Source organism: Rhodnius prolixus, unplaced genomic scaffold (assembly GCF_049639745.1).
Source record: "Rhodnius prolixus isolate KJV_2025 unplaced genomic scaffold, Rpr scaffold_5, whole genome shotgun sequence".
In the NCBI taxonomy this organism is placed as follows: Eukaryota; Metazoa; Arthropoda; class Insecta; order Hemiptera; family Reduviidae; genus Rhodnius; species Rhodnius prolixus.
In genome coordinates this window covers 12,069,607-12,085,815 of record NW_027411624.1, presented here as the reverse complement: position 1 = coordinate 12,085,815, position 16,209 = coordinate 12,069,607, and the positions used below count along the sequence as shown (strand labels likewise).

At 35.9% G+C, this 16,209-nt stretch overlaps 1 protein-coding gene across 5 annotated transcripts in view; it reads left to right on the top strand.

Moving 5' to 3' along the window:
* The window catches only part of Oatp30B (Organic anion transporting polypeptide 30B), a 235,110-nt gene that overhangs the window by 127,885 nt on the left and 91,016 nt on the right, over positions 1–16,209 (top strand). For 4 of the 5 annotated variants that reach the window (XM_074135386.1, XM_074135385.1, XM_074135391.1 and 1 more), the window contains exon 3: positions 2,398–2,460. The gene's annotated coding sequence lies outside the window, so the exon portion shown is untranslated. Of the gene's footprint in view, positions 1–2,397; positions 2,461–4,345; positions 4,356–16,209 lie in introns of those variants that run through there. The other variant, XM_074135387.1, reaches the window with a different exon arrangement.

The following is a 16,209-nucleotide window of genomic DNA, read 5'->3' as shown; positions in this document are numbered from 1 at the left end:
TACTTAATTTTTTGGGGTAAACCTTTTTTATTTTTCAACATAGTCTCCTTTTAGGCTTATACACTTCGTCCAACGCTGCTCTAGTTTGTTGATCCCTTCCGAATAATAGGATTTGTCCAAGTCTGAAAAATAGCCATTCTTTTCTTCAATCACCTCCTCGTTTGAATAAAATCTTTTTCCCGCCAGCCATTTCTTCATATTGGGGAACAAATAGTAGTCCGAGGGAGCCAAGTCTGGAGAATAGGGGGATGTGAAACGAGTTAGAACCCTATTTCCATTAATTTTGCGACCACAACTGCTGAGGTGTGAGCTGGTGCGTTGTCGTGATGGAAAAGGACTTTTTTGTGGGCCAATCGTGGGCGTTTTTCTTGCAGCTCGGTTTTCAAACGGTCCAATAACGATGAATAATATGCACCTGTAATAGTTTTACCCTTTTCCAGATAGTCGATGAGGATTATTCCTTGCGAATCCCAAAAGACAGTCCCCATAATCTTTCCGGCAGAAGGAACGGTGTTCGCCTTTTTTAGAGCAGAATCCCCCTTGGTAACCCATTGTTTAGATTGTTCTTTGGTCTCAGGAGTGTAGTGATGTATCCATGTTTCATCCACAGTGACGAAACGACGCTTAAAGTCCTGCGGATTCTTCTGGAACAGCTGCAAACCGTCCTTGCAACACTTCACACGATTTCGTTTTTGGTCAAGCGTGAGCAATCGCGGCACCCATCTTGCGGATAGCTTTGTCATGTCCAAATGTTGATGCAAAATATTATGTACCCGTTCATTCGAGATGCCCACAGCACTAGCAATCTCACGCACCTTCACTCTTCTGTCATCCATCACCATATCATGGATTTTATCAATGATTTCTGGAGTAGTAACCTCAACAGGGCGTCCAGAACGTTCAGCGTCACTTGTGCCCATATGGCCACTCCGAAAATTTTGAAACCACTTATAAACTGTTCTAATCGAAGGTGCAGAGTCACCATAATGTTTATCAAGCTTCTCTTTAGTCTCCTGAGGCGTTTTGCCTTTCATAAAGTAGTGTTTAATCAACACACGAAATTCTTTTTCGTCCATTTTTTGAAAATCATTCGACTTCCTCGATTCAAACGAATGCCAAACACAAAGAAATAGACCGATCTGGCTGAAACTTGGTGTGTGTTCTTCCAAGAGATGCTACTAACTAAACATAACCTCGATACGCGCCAGTAGTGCTATCTCTCTGACTTTGCTCGGACTTTTCAAACGACCCTCGTAGTTTTAATGAATATTAAAAAACTTAATTGCACTTATCTTAACCCCAATCTAATAAATTTTTAAAAAAGGAAAAAGCTTTATAGAGTTCTATCAGTTGAAAGTAATTTCCACAAACTGTAATCTTAGTTAATCTCCTTTGGTTATGTACGCCATTCAATGCAAATTTGCCGTAACAATCTTGGCAATTAGCCTTAATTCTGATTATTAGCCTTTTTTCTCATTACTCAATTAACTTATTTGAGAGTCCTTTAATTACTAATTACATTGGCACCATCTCGTCTCATTTTGGTTTCATTTATTTTTTTTCTTTTTCTTCTTTACAGATTTGTGATTGTGATTCAATTAGTGATCAATTAGTCTATACGTTATTTTATGGATTCTGTTGAAGATTGTCTCATGTTTTGAGTGTTGTATCATGTAAATCATGCTATAAACTTGCTCTCTTCAAATGCAGGCACCAATTAGATAGTACAGCAGTGTACTCGTATAGTGCATGACAAAAACATAATTGAAATCACAACAAAATTCTGAAGCAATCTCTGATGATGGTTGAAAATCCAATGTGTTCCATCATGTCCATTGTCCTACCTTTAAGCTAACCACTTCCCTTATTAACAAAAACAAGGCAGCGATCTGAGCACTATTTCCGCTACTCTGAACAGAGTCTAAACCGACCGCAAGTAACAAGTTGTTGATATAAAAGGTAATACGTCAAACCCAAGACACTGATGGAGTATGCAGGATCAATATGGATGGAAGTTTCTAAGGCTGGCCACAGACTAGCCGCGCTATAAAAGGTAGTAAGTCAAACCCATGCCATATATGGCTGCCTCTCTTGGAGTATCACCTGCAGGACCAATATGGATTGCCTGCAGATGATGCTAAACAAGTTTCTAAGGCTGTCCACAGACTAGCCGCGCTATAAAAGGTGGTAAGTCAAACCCATGCCATATATGGCTGCCTCTCTAAGAGTATCACCTGCAGGACCAATATTGAGGCCTGTAGATGATGCTAAACAAGTTTCTAAGGCTGGCCACGAACTAGCCACCATATAAAAGATTAAAGCATGATATTTTTTCCTCGCTAGTTTTAGTAGAACTTTGTGAGTGACAAATTATTAATGAAATGTTTTTTGTTTCAGGTTTCATTGAACAGTGTTGAAACGTGGCTGGAATTCCGTTGAGAAGTTAGCTGAAACATACAGGTAAATTTCATTCTTTAATTCCCTAAATCTCCCTTGAGCGAAAGCGGTTTCGTGTGCGGGTGTTCTTTCTCGATGAGCACCCAAGGCTTTTGATCGGGTTTTAGTACCAGGTATTGTTGTAGAAATATAAGGACTTCCTACACAGTATTAATTGATTTTAAGTTCGTTATCTCGATCAGGGCTTTATTTCTGCCATTCCTTTGATCAGGTGTTGCGTAAGAGAGCGAACCAGGAACTCTCGAGCACATTTTTGTGTAGCTGACATATCCGTCTCTACTTGCATCCTGGATTCTTGACGATACTGTCATCTTCTCTCAATCTAACGTTTCCGTGCTCGCCAAAACCATCTAACCTTTTTAAAAAGTTGTTTCCAAAAGTGGAGAATAATAAAATGAATGAGTCAAAAAGCGAAAAAATAGCTTTTACACTAAGTCGGGCTACATTACCTTCTAATATATCTAAATAGAATTTTACTTCCGTCTACGGGACTACGTATAGAGGACACGTGAATCACATGGAATCCCCACAGCCGACTGAATAGACAAGAACTCAGACTATTATCACCTGTTACTTGAAAGTCAATCAAAACTAGCGCTATATTAAACAACTTCTAATCTACTAGATGATTCTGAAATCTATGTAAAAATATACCATTCAATTAAATTAGAATAATTTAATTCAATTGAATCTACTCCTTCAAATTTAAACATTGAGAACAATCCTTAACCTCTTCTTTTAAAGTACCTTCTACTATAGGTTTCTCTCAATTCTCCGATGTTATCGCCTAATTAAATTCAGTGTTATTTCTAATTAAATGTGTTGTCAAAAATCCGTGTTTTTAGAAAATCTGAAAAGTTTTGAGGATTAATTTTGAGCTCATTTGAGAATTGTGGTATGACGAAGTATTTCTTAAGACTTTAGTAAATATTTAAATAAATTGTTCAAACAACCAAAACGAAAATTTTGTAAAAACCACAATTTTGCACTTTTCTGTAAATAATTCCTCCCAAACACGTGTTTCACTCAAATGGAAACTCAGTTTCAAGAACCCGATTTTAAATGCAACTCAGTAGTTAAAAACGAATAAATTAAAACAGGTTTTTTCCCCTTCCTCATTTATCATCAGCCCTTGTTGAAAGCATTTTCAGGGGGAAAATGCCCTGAAATAATTCCCACATAATACTAAATTATTGCCTTAAAAAACAGAACACAAAAAATGGGGCTCCCCACACGCTTTGTATGTGACACAGTTCGGCTAATGGAATGCACGTGGCCAAAAATATTGTCATGAAGTTCAGAGAACCTTTCTAAACTTTATTATCACGCTCGTGTCTACAATCTTGATGATTATTCTTAATGTATTTGATCTCAATTTCCATCATTTATTTGAAGTCAAAATTTGTAATATCTGTTGAGGAGACTCCACTTAATGACATTTTCAAGGGCGAAATTGATTAGAATTTAATAGTCATTTCGTTATTATACTTTAAAACGTAATTACACTTTGACCGAAGGCCGGCAGGGCTCTGAAAAAAGCTCCGGGCGCCAATGACCTTAGATGTTGTCGCGAAACTTAATTAAAATTTGATGTAACTATTTTTTTTTACTTTATTTTCACAACTGCAGTATTTTGCTGCAACAAGTGAAGCTGATACAACATGCTACATAGCTACATATATAAACATGAGTAACGTGAGGGGAGAATTTTCCCATTGGTGAAACTATCGTGCACTGGCACTTACTTCATTTAGAAGATCGCCTGGCCGCCGGCGCTTCAGCCGTCTTGGAGTATCTTTTCTGGTAGAGTAGTAAGTTGAGATAACAGGGGATTAGGATGTAAAGGTAATTGATGTATGGAATTTAATGTAACGGGATCTTGCAGCTTCTGAAACATAAGGAACAAGGAAATCTCGGTGCAAGGTAGTGTTAGGAACAAAGTAAGGAGCAATTAGCGATTCGACGGCGTGTTTTTGACTGGAAAGATTGGATTCTGTAGATATTGGAAGCTTTGGCTGAGCCCCAAAGTTCCATTCCGTAAGTCCAGTCAGGTTTTGAGTATCATGGTGTAGGATAAGTCGTTTATTGTTCAATGAAAGTTTAGATAGTTTGTCGAGAAGTCTAGAGAGAATGTTGTAACTTAAATATAATTTTAATAATATTACTTATAATCTTACATAACTCTTATAATTTCTCCTTTATATGAGAAATTCGTTAATCTACTTTAAATAATCACTTTTAACTCTTAAAAATAATAAATAATAACCAATAAAAGTGGCTTCTTTAAAGTTTCTATCGCCAGAAATCATGCTGTAAAAGCGACTAAAAATTTGCAAGAATTAGTGAATGTAACTATTGGTGAGCATTGTCATTGGAGCGATGCGGTAGTGAGATTTGATGCATTTTTATGCCATCATCCTATGGCATAACCCGGGAAATCAAGTTCAAGAAGTACCTACTTTTTTACAGGCGGGGCTTAACGTCCAACTACCAAATTAGGTGTAGTGGACGGAGGCGACTAGCAAACAAACTTTACTGTAAATTTTCTTTTATTAACCATTAAATAAAATCTAAGGCCTAGAGACCGGGAATCGAACCCACTAAACCAACAATACATCTTAGCTTTACTGGTCTCGCCTCTAACCGCTCGGCTACCAATCAAGTTCAAGATACCAATTAATAAAATTGTGCTAGAATTTCGGTAGACAAAACATAAAAGAGGAAGAAGGAGTAGAAGTAAGAAACAAACAGTTAATGTTAGTTGATTAGAGATCTGACAATGCCAGCAGACCTGAATGGGCAAAGTTCCAGCAAAGAGTTTACTTTCTCTCCTCCATTTTAACTCGTATAACTATTCATTGTTTTGTAATGTAATTGCTCATTTGGCCTACATACCGACTTAAGTTTAATTCGCGAAGGTCATCCACTGTGTACTACCACGGACCTTGGTTAGTTGTATAAGCTAGATTTCCAGTAAATAGAAAATACTAGATAGATATTCTAGTCTAGTTAACTATTAGTTAAGAAAGAAATAACCATTGTTACAAATGAAATTTTGAACGCCATTTTGGTTTTGTTAAAAGAAGTTCACTCTATTCTTTGTTATTTTAAATTTAAGGTGCGTCAACATTTGAAATCATTGATTCCTGGAGGCTTTTTTTTCTCAATGATCTGCTGCATTGTCTTCCACTGGAGCTGAAAGAGAAAATCTATTGTCCAGCACCTGGATTCGAACCTGGGACCTTCGCGTGAAAATCTAGTACGCTAATAATTGAATTAATACTTTATTTAGTTCGCTCTGATCGTACAACTTAATCAAAATAATAAATTTCTTCTGGTTTCACCTTGATCACATAATCTTAGGACTAATTATGCCTACATACAAGGTGTACACGGAGGAGAGGTCGAAACTTCGGTATGTGATTCAGCAGCTCAAATGCAACAAAAAATATTCTATTCACTTTGTCCCGATTCTCACGCGTTTTGAGGCTCTGGGGTTAAGCATATTTATAGGAAATTTTAATGCTCTTTCGTGTGGAATAAGCAGATTTGTTGTAGGATAAAGGATAGAAAAGTTACGACCGTTTTTATGGTGGAAAACGCGAACATCGACGGAAAGGTTAAAAATGCAAATATCTTGGACACTAATGAGCACCGGGCCAAAGTTAATAGAATATTTTTTGTTGCATTTGAGCTGCAGAATCACCTCCTGAAGTTTTGACCACTCCTCCGTGTACACCCTGTAAAAAAGTGACTGGCAATTATTGAAATTTCTTGATTGTGAACTACAATGATTTTAGTATTGAAGCTCATTATCTAAATTTTATTGTTCTTTTATTGTTCATTTATTGTTACAATAATGTTTTCTTTTAAATATAATAATATAAATACATTTTTATTTAAGAATAATCTAGACAATTATCAAAAACATAATATTTAGGCATCATTGAAGTCTATGGTATAATTTGTGTCTGTGGTTTGAGTAAAAGGTTCCCCTCGGAGCTTAAAAATCGTGGATATACGTAGTTGCAAAGAGTACATTCTTCACCATCGAAGTCTCTGTCTAACCAGAGTGTATGGTTTAAGTAAAGAAGTTCCCTTTAGGTCAGTGGTTCCCAAAGTGGTCCCTACGGACCCCCAGGGGTCCCCGGTATCATTCAGGGGGTCCGTGGAAAATTCAAATTGATTTGGGGGTCCCTGAACAACGTCAACGCGCGAGGTTCAATATAAAATAATAAAACTTTGATCCATTTTTATTATTATGGAAATTAGAAACTAACAAGGTGACCAATTAAATTTAATCAAAACTAAAAGCGTTGTATCTGTGTTTGTTGCAAAACGTTTTCTGTAAAGTCAAACTTGGGAAGAGGAGAATGTTCTCAGTTTCCAAATCTTTCGAAATTGCAAAGTAGAGATTTGCTTGCTCACTGTCGAACACTTAACGACAGACCTGAACCAAGGATTTGAAGATACGAGTATTCTTCACTTGAATATTCCCGAATGGGTGTTGAACCCTTTTGCGCGTGGACAAACTCAGATGAATCCATACTAATACAGAAGCAGCTTATTGAAATATCCACAAATGAGGAACTTAAACCAATGTTTGAACAAGGATACCACAAATTCTAGTTACAAAAACAGATCCCAATCTTATATCCTGCATTATGGGTTGTTGTACAGAAGTTGTTTACTGCTTTCCCGTCTTCCTGTTCGGTAGAACCTGGATTCAGAGCCGTTATGAACATCACAAAATGTTTTTTTTAAATTTGTTATTTTTATACTATGCATTTATGTAGCTCTTTCACTTGGAGGTCCATGGGCAAGTTTTGACTATAAAAAGGGGCCCATGGGTCAAAAAAGTTTGGGAACCACTGCTTTAGGTACTTAAAAAACAAAACCTGCACAATACGGGTGAATTCAATTTTATTCACAAAAATAGAACGGTAATGCAATCTCACTATGTTCACCTCCCTACTAAGTGACTGGAATAACCGCTAGGTTTAGATCGTGATTCCCTAATCGAAGGAACAGGGAAATAACGCTGACTGCACTAGCATTCTTGGTAATTGTCGGAATAAATCCTTACCAAAGGAAGACCATTTTTAACCCCAAAATGAAAGTTTTCGTTATTCAGAATTGAGTTATTTTTTGGAGGGTTCTTTTCAGTATTGTTTAGTCAGCTTTTTTGGCTTTATTTCACTTCATATTACTGCTAAAAATATTTTTATTCTGAGGCAGTCATTTTTTTTTGTCTAATTCTTTGGCACGTTTCAATAAGTTATTGTTTTCAGAGTTTCACAGCCCCTTGACAGACGACTTCTTTTCCATGTCAGAAAATGCTTAATAAAATTTGTATTCAACTTCTTATAAAAAGATTTAAGTGAATACAAAAAAAATTGTACTATCTATCCATCTATTGGAGTGCGCAACTATGGGGGAGACTAGTTCGCGTGTCGTCCTGAATCCGTCCCTGAATGAAAGAGGTATAAACGCTCCCAGCTGTGGTATGGAATGTACGTGAATAATAATGGCAATTAAAAATAAAAATAATAATAATAAATCTTTGTGACTGTTAATTAAAAAGAAAAAGAAAAAAAAATATTGTAATTAGATTGCTTAACCCAATGAAGGCCAGCGTCCTATTTTGCTTTTGATTGTTCGATACTTATCGATTCCTCTCATTCACACTTCATGTCCCTGATGTATATAACTGATGGTAGGGAACTGATTTGATTCCCGAACCTAAATACTTGGGGTTTATTATACCATTTTGTAACTGTTCTTTGGATATTTCATTTGAAACGTCTTAAGTATTAGCAAATCCAGCTCTTATCATGAGAGACCTTCTGATTCCCTGGGAGTCCTGTGTTATAAGTGGCTCCTCCATTGTCAGGATTTCCTTTGAGAACGTCACCCATCGCACCAAATCATAACCCATCTGCGTAAAATTTTCTTTCAAGCCATACTACTCCCTTGAACGACTCTCTAAAGCAAGGAAAGCATTTTTCATGGATTGCCTTCTTCTTGGAGTCGATACCAACCCCTCCTGCAACCGGTTCCTTAGGTACAGTTCAGGATAACAAGTAATAAAATAATGCCTATTTTTTCAGGCAGGCTTTACGTCTAACTACCAAATTAGGTGTCGTGGACAGAGGCGACTAGCAAACTTACTTTACTGTAAATTTCTCATATTAACCATTTAAATAAAATCCAAGGCCTAAGACCGGGGGAATCGAACCCAGTACCACAATACATATTAGCTTTACTGGTCTCGCCTCTAACCGCTCGGCTACCGTGTGGCGCCCCAGTGCAGGATAATATCGCTGATTTTACCTGTTGTAGAACGTAGAAACCAGACCGGTTCCGACCTTTTGCTCATTTTATCAGTGTATGATTACTCATTTTTGGGTGGAGAATTCTGACTGGAACTGTATTTCCGTCTCACACTGCTCTTGCTGTCTCCTCGTTTGAGACGTAGAAAATTATTTGTTATTATTAAAAAATCTGGGTTTTTTTTGCTGAAACTTTGGTTAGTCATAAAAGCAGTGTTTTTTACGAAAAATAAAACATTTTGAGTTAGCCTTTGCAGCCTTGCAATTAAATGAAGCTTTGATGGCAAAAGAGCTAAAGATTTAAATTTAATAAGTTAGAATGGGCCCTTACTGTGCTGGATTTGAATATTTATTTCTGATCCAGCCCATCTTTGCATAACTAAAATGCAATAATCAGTGGATCATTCAATCCACTTAACTGAAGCGCAAATATTTCTCATTACAGCATCATGCTCCATGGAATTAAATAGAATTTCCTTAAAACTCCTCGGCTATTCAAATACAGGAGATAGTGGGAGAGATATTATTAAAACAACAGAATACTTGCATCCAGCATCTGTAGTAGTTACCTTCTGCTCTCGTATATAGTCAGATGAATATGGAATACATTAAGTTTATTCAAATCAACTGGAGCAATTGCAGCCACTCCTTTGGTCCTGTTTACCAGGATGTACTAAGGACTGGTGGTCGTACAACTTAAAACTTGTTTGAACTTGCCCCTACTCACTACTGGTGAAGTGTTGTTTAAATTAACAGTAATCATCGCATTATATTTTGCATCCTCTTTATCCTTTAAATTGAGGTTAAATGCTATCTCCTTTTCTTTCTGTAGCTCTAGAAGAATAAATTAGCTGTTTTCAAATATCAGCAGTCTTAAACTAATTAGTGGAGGAAATTCAGTTCCAAAAACAGCCGAAATTGCAATTCCTCTTTCTTTTTTTTGTCACTAAGAGTAACTTAAAGATACTGTGAAGTACCAAAAAAAGGGAGACCCTAGGAGCGCTAATCCTCTGCTTGGCCAACTAAGAAGATATTTAAAAGAAAAAGAGACGAAAAAACCTCCTCATTTGGATTAATTTTTACGACCAGATCTTTTTTAAAGAAGGAACATTAACATACTTATTTTAAAAAATAATCGCGTAATGTCCTAGTTATGTTTAAATAGCTTATAATAAAAAAACGTGCATAAAAATCAATCAATATGTAAAATAGTTACCGAATACATTGTGACCAGATACCCCATATAACGACGTGAAAGTACTTTCCAACACAAATGCACAGATGATGAAACTATAAAGCCAACAGAAATGACAACATGACACATTTAGCGTGCGGTGGATAACCCTGCATAGAAGGCAATGGTGAAAAAGGTTATTTTATTTTCATTTTTGACACTTTCATCTCTGACCAAATAGAGGCACTTTTTTTTCTTTTTTTTTTAGTTCGCGCTCTCTTATTGGCAGTAGGACACGCCATTTGCATTTAGTCCTTTCTCATATCCTCCACGCACAATAACAATACGTGATACTACTTCCTCCACAGCCACCATAATGGGAGTAATAGAGCGAAGTTACACCTCTTCCAACGGAATTATCCATCTAATTATCCATTATTCCGGACACACCACAAGATGGTGTGTTTTTTGTTCTTCTTCTTTAGTAACAGTAAAAAATTGTTATTCCCAAGAGTTATTTAAAAAATTTGGGGTGTAAACTGACACGACTTAGGCGCCACGGTAGCCGAGCGGTTAGATGCGAGACCTGCAAAGCTAATATGTATTGTGGTACTGGGTTCGATTCCCGGTCATTTTTTTTTGGCATTGGCTTTCGCCATACAGCCAGCATCGTCTAGGTGCTTATCACTGGAATATCACCCACTCTCCATTCTTACTTATAAATACATTCGCTTCACACATTCATCCCTCTACTATATACAACTATTTACATAAACCACTGCTAATGGATGAATCAGTACTCTATATTCCTGCCATCCTTACAGCTTAACCTAAATTAAAATCACGTAGTCCTTCTCTAATCATTTTCTTGCATTCATTCTAATCGGCTATAACTTTTAAATAATTCATATTTCACTACTAGCTCTGCTATAGATTTGAGCACATAGATGTTGGTGGAGAATATTATGTCTTCGTAGCGAAATGGTGCATCTAAATACCTGTATATATGTCGTTTCCTTTCTACTACATAACGTGGACATATCATTATTATATGGAATCCTCCTCCTCAGAAATTCTTTTGTTGATCCTGTGAAGATACGATCCGCGCACCGCGTGGTTCGCTCTCAGCCTGCTTATTGTCGTAACAACCCATTTATTAGTGACAGTTCCCTGAAAACCATGGTTGTCTAGGTAACTGATCTGCCATAGTTTTATAGACTTTTTAATGACACGACTTTGCCATTTTAGCTCGGAACCATTGTGCAGATTGTTCCAGGAAGATTAGGAGATGGCCTCTCACGAGCGGTTACGCTATGAAACCTTTGGATCTTTTGAGATCAAAGGAGATAGTAGCGCAAAAAGAACTAGTAGGAAAAGTCCTCAACCTCTTCAGTAGGGAAGGTCTCTTCTAATAGATCCAAAAAGATGGCTGGCATAATTTCTTTTTCTTCTTATCGGATATCAGTCATTTGCAAGGCATCCAACAATCATTTCACTCGGTCATTTCAGTCTCATCATCCCTCGCTATTCTTTAGGAAAAAATTCGTGCAAACTTTTCCCACTCATCTGTCTTCAGCCTATGCAGCAGCATGATCGTATAGTTAAACATCCATAGTACAATCTACATCGCAAATTTTGCTAGTTTTTTTTTTTAATTTCATCTATTAATCTCTCTAGGAAGGAAGTCATGATTATTTCTTCACGGTACACTGTTTATACCTTTCTCAAAAGACGATAAAAACTCAAGAAAAGATTTATATATTTTTTTTCCATAGTTGAAAATAACTTACAGGGCTAAATCTGTACCAACATGAAGCCACTAAAAACTAGTCTATGTTAATGAATTTGCTAAAAAGAGGGGATGCATTCATACGAAGAGAATAGAAAGGATAAAGAATGAAGATGCTAGGAACACCAAAATGAAGGAAGAAGACGACCATCGAAGAAGGAATAATTAATAAAAAGCTGAATTAAGGTCGTATACAGCTGATGGCTTCTGTGATATGGCCAGAACTTGTTAGACAATGCTGCTTACCAGTGTAAAAGAAGAATAGGTACTCCGGTGTCCCTCCAAATATTGGCAAATCACATGCCAATTCGTCTACTTCAGTTTCAGCATAACCTATAACTCATTAGATGTAGAGATAATAAAATAAATAAAGACCGAGGATTGGTGGGACACTTTTGAAGCAAAGATGGTGACGGTTTAATACGGTTTCGTAGTTACGTATCTTACGATCATGTTTGTTAACCGAAGAAACACCAAGTTTATTTTTTTTCAACATATTCTTATTCAAAAAGTAGCGGTTTGTATTATAAATAACTTAATGCATTTTTTTTCATATTATTATTATTATTTGTGTTTGGCACTTATCTGTCTTTTCTCAGCTTTTAGTTTTTAACTCAGAAGAATTTTTTTCTTTATGAATATTACTTCCACCTATTTCCATTTAGGACTTTCCAGTAATACACTGGAGCACCTAAGAAGGATTTCTAACAATTTCTTCATAACTAAGTGGGTACATCTTTGTGTGTATTATGAGATCCATTTATACTTTCCATTCTGCACACTAAGCATATCAACAAGAATATACTATATAGAAATGTATACTAGTATTTATTATATTCCCGTATTTGTATTCTAGTATAGTATTATCCTTTCCAAATCCTTAAGCTTCCCATCAAAACGGATACTCTATTTTTCTTTCATTTCCTTTTTTTATGCCATCCTTCCATTGTAGTAGTTTATTTATTCATTTTTTTCTTTTCTTTATTTATTTATTTATTTTGTGTGAGGAACTGTGTCGCCGTCATGTTAGAATTTCGCAAAATTTGTAGAAAATGTTTTAAAACCTCCTTCATAAATGATTCTCCTTTATGTCTCACGTTTCTTCCTAGTTTCCTTAATTATTCTTAAGGACAAAGGACACTTTTTATTAACTATCTGTGGATAAGATATTATTTCTGAGGAATGAATCTTTAGTTTTGGTCAACTTTTCTAAAACAATGTATCTAATTTGTAAAAATAGTTGGGACTGTTAGTGTAAAGATTTTATTTTGAATTTTCAAACTGACTAAAAAATAATATTTAGGAACAATATTTTGTCAACGGCTGGACAAGAACTGCTACCATCTTTTCTTTTAAGATAATGCTTATATCTTCTTTTTTTTTCTATTTTGAATCATCTTCTCTGGAAGTATCCGTTTTTCATTCTTAGAAAGTTCAAATTTAAAATTTAGAGACGATACATTAGATAAGATTGAAATCTACTAGATAATATATATATTGCAATTAATTAAATAATAGAAATGCTAAATATGAACTATTCATTAAAACTGTCCGGGAGGAGATTATTTATAACTATTTTAATGTAGTACGGGATCTATTTTGTCTATAATGGGATGTTCTTCTACTGTATTTAAAATAATACGGAGTCTATTCTTCTATTATTCTCTCACTCCGTTACTATTAGTAAGTTTTGAAGGAGGATCGTATACAATATTTACTCAAATCCGATAGAACTTTAATTAAAACTGTCCGGTAGGACAGTTGTATAAAAGGTTGACCGTCAAAAACTGCACGAAAAAGCGTAACGTTGAAAAACACCCAACTTTGACCATTTTTTTCTATTTTTCTATAGAAGATAAAATTCCCAAATTTTCTTTAAAATATAGGGCAAATTAAAAGTGAGCAAAAAAGACATTTTCAAAAATTGTTCTTGTTCCTGTTACCTTTTTTGTAAACAACGTAGCGCCTAAACGCGTGAACCGATTTTCATGAATGAGGTGTCATTTGAGTCAGAATTTTATGTAGATGTGCCTTTTGGGGGCCACGACGCTGTACATCGAATGGGAGAGGAGTTAGCCCCATGTATGTATATGAGTAGCCTCCAAAATTATATATAAAGCGGAAGTGCCACTTAATAAAACGTTTTATTTTTATCTCCCCACTTAAATTCCTAGATTCATGAAAATAGCATTTCGAAAATTGCTATTAGAGGATGTCAAGTCTGGTTGTACTCACTAAGTTTTATGATTAAAAGCGATTCTGAATTTAGAATAATGAATAATTTTGTTATTACGGTTTTTCTCAAAACTTCTGCCAAGGATTCAGTTTAGCAGTAATCCGAACTAGTATGTTGCATTTAAAGTGAATAATTTAATCTTGCGTTAATTAATCCCCAAAGAAATGACAGCCTTTATGGCTTTTATGGGATAATTGTTCGATCTTTTTACCTCTCTTTGATAAACTCTTATCATTGCCCGAAGGAATCGACAAAGAATCTAGCCGAGCAAACGTACATCCACTGCGATGGTTAAATTCTTTCATGATAAACGAAATAAGAAAACTGTTTTCAAATTTTTATCATTCAGTTGGTTTTTCCTATTTATGACGTCAGCGGAAAATCTTATCACCAAATAGATCAAAGTTTGACTTTAGGTTTAGAATTCTTTCCGGCCATTAATAGCATTATTATTTGGAAAAATTATATTAGTAGTTCAAATAAAATTTTGAAAATTTTCTTGCAAAGACTTTTCAAGCTCATTCTGCCTTTTAATGATATTATAAACTTTTCCACGGATAGAACTTCTTACTTTATAACCTCGTTCGTTCACACGTAATGTTCACAAATTGTTGGACATATTTTTGGCAGGATAAGTTCAACAGTCTGCAAGCAGTAAATTTAGCAGGCGCCTACTTGTCTGCTGCCAGACATTCAAACCAATCAAGACCCCCCATTTCGTCTGCTAGACAGACTCTTCTTCTAAATAGAAATACTCAGTACTTAATGTTTTCTCTCTACGTTTTTAAATTGTTCTAATTGGCCTTATTACATTATAACTGGCTCATGAAGTTGTGCATCATACAGAAGCATTTTGCTCTAATTAGTTACTTAGTTCCAAGATCAATAAATGGTTGAACTGATCGCTTCACAGAGTGGTGAAATGCGTGACGTCACTCTAATTAACAATATTCTTCAGGTAGGCTTCAATACCTCTTTATTTTACCTGAACTCCTCTGCTGTTTTTTTTATAATTAAGACGCGTCATTATCTGAGTTCATTGGCGCCCGTAGCTTTTTCTAGTGCACTGTTTGCGCCTGGACAATGTTATCTCTTTACAGGCAACACTGTCGCATCACCGGACAATGAGCTGTAAAAATCTTTTAGGGATAGAAAACCTAAGAATCAGCAGCTAGATTCGAACCCGGAATCTTTGTGTAGATAGTACAATTAAGGATTCAAAATTGGCGAGGAATCGGTCAAATAAAAATAACAACTCGTCTTTTTGCCAACGTTTCGACAAATATATTGTCTTCTTCAGGCCGTGGCTATGCGGGTTGGTTGAGTTACAAAAACAGTTTCTATAACTCAACCAACCCGCATAGCCACGGTCTCGAAACCTACATATTTGTAGATAATACAGCCTTCTTAGTTTCTTGTCAGTTCTTGTCATCGGAAGAAGACGATGGCCTGGGTTGTGCAAAAATATTCTATGACTTCAATCGAAAACTGATCAGGGCGAAATTTCTGCCTGTTTTGTTTTTAGGTAGGCAGATAATTACGTTGTATTCTCGCAGCACGAAGTTGGATGTTGGCAATTGCACCATGTACCATTTTCAATGCTTCTAAAAGTGGTCTTAATACTCTGGCTTTTTTGTTTACACTTTCAGTAGGTTGAAGCATCCTTGTATGCTAATAGCCGATGATCTAATAACTGCTTTGACAATGACAACATTATCTCTGGCCTCAGAACTTTTATGTTATTATTTGATGGATCATTTGCAGTGAAACTAAAAACTATGTTCCACACTTAGATAATGTGATCCCAATTGGTTGATACATTACCGATTTCTTGTCCCCTGCAGGACTGAATATTGGATATTCGTAAATATGTATAATATCTGTCGATTTTGCAACAGTCCATTCGTCGCCAGGACAAGCTTTGCACTGTATCGGGTTTATTCCACTAGCAGCTCTCCTAAGCTCTTGTTTTAGTAAATGTCGATCTTTAAGATAGTGAAGAGTGGCCTTCCTCAGTCCAAGATCCTACTCTCTTGACTTAACCGCTTTAAAATAAGTTCTGTTTCCCCCCAATGTGTTGTACCATATATCTTCGCCTTTTAGAATGAGACTACAGCAGAACGTGCCTTGTGGCAAATCTTGGCATTTTACTTTTTCCAATTATTTCTCTCTTTCATTGAAAAAAAAATCCTCTAATTTTTTGACTGTTTTAATTAAGCTC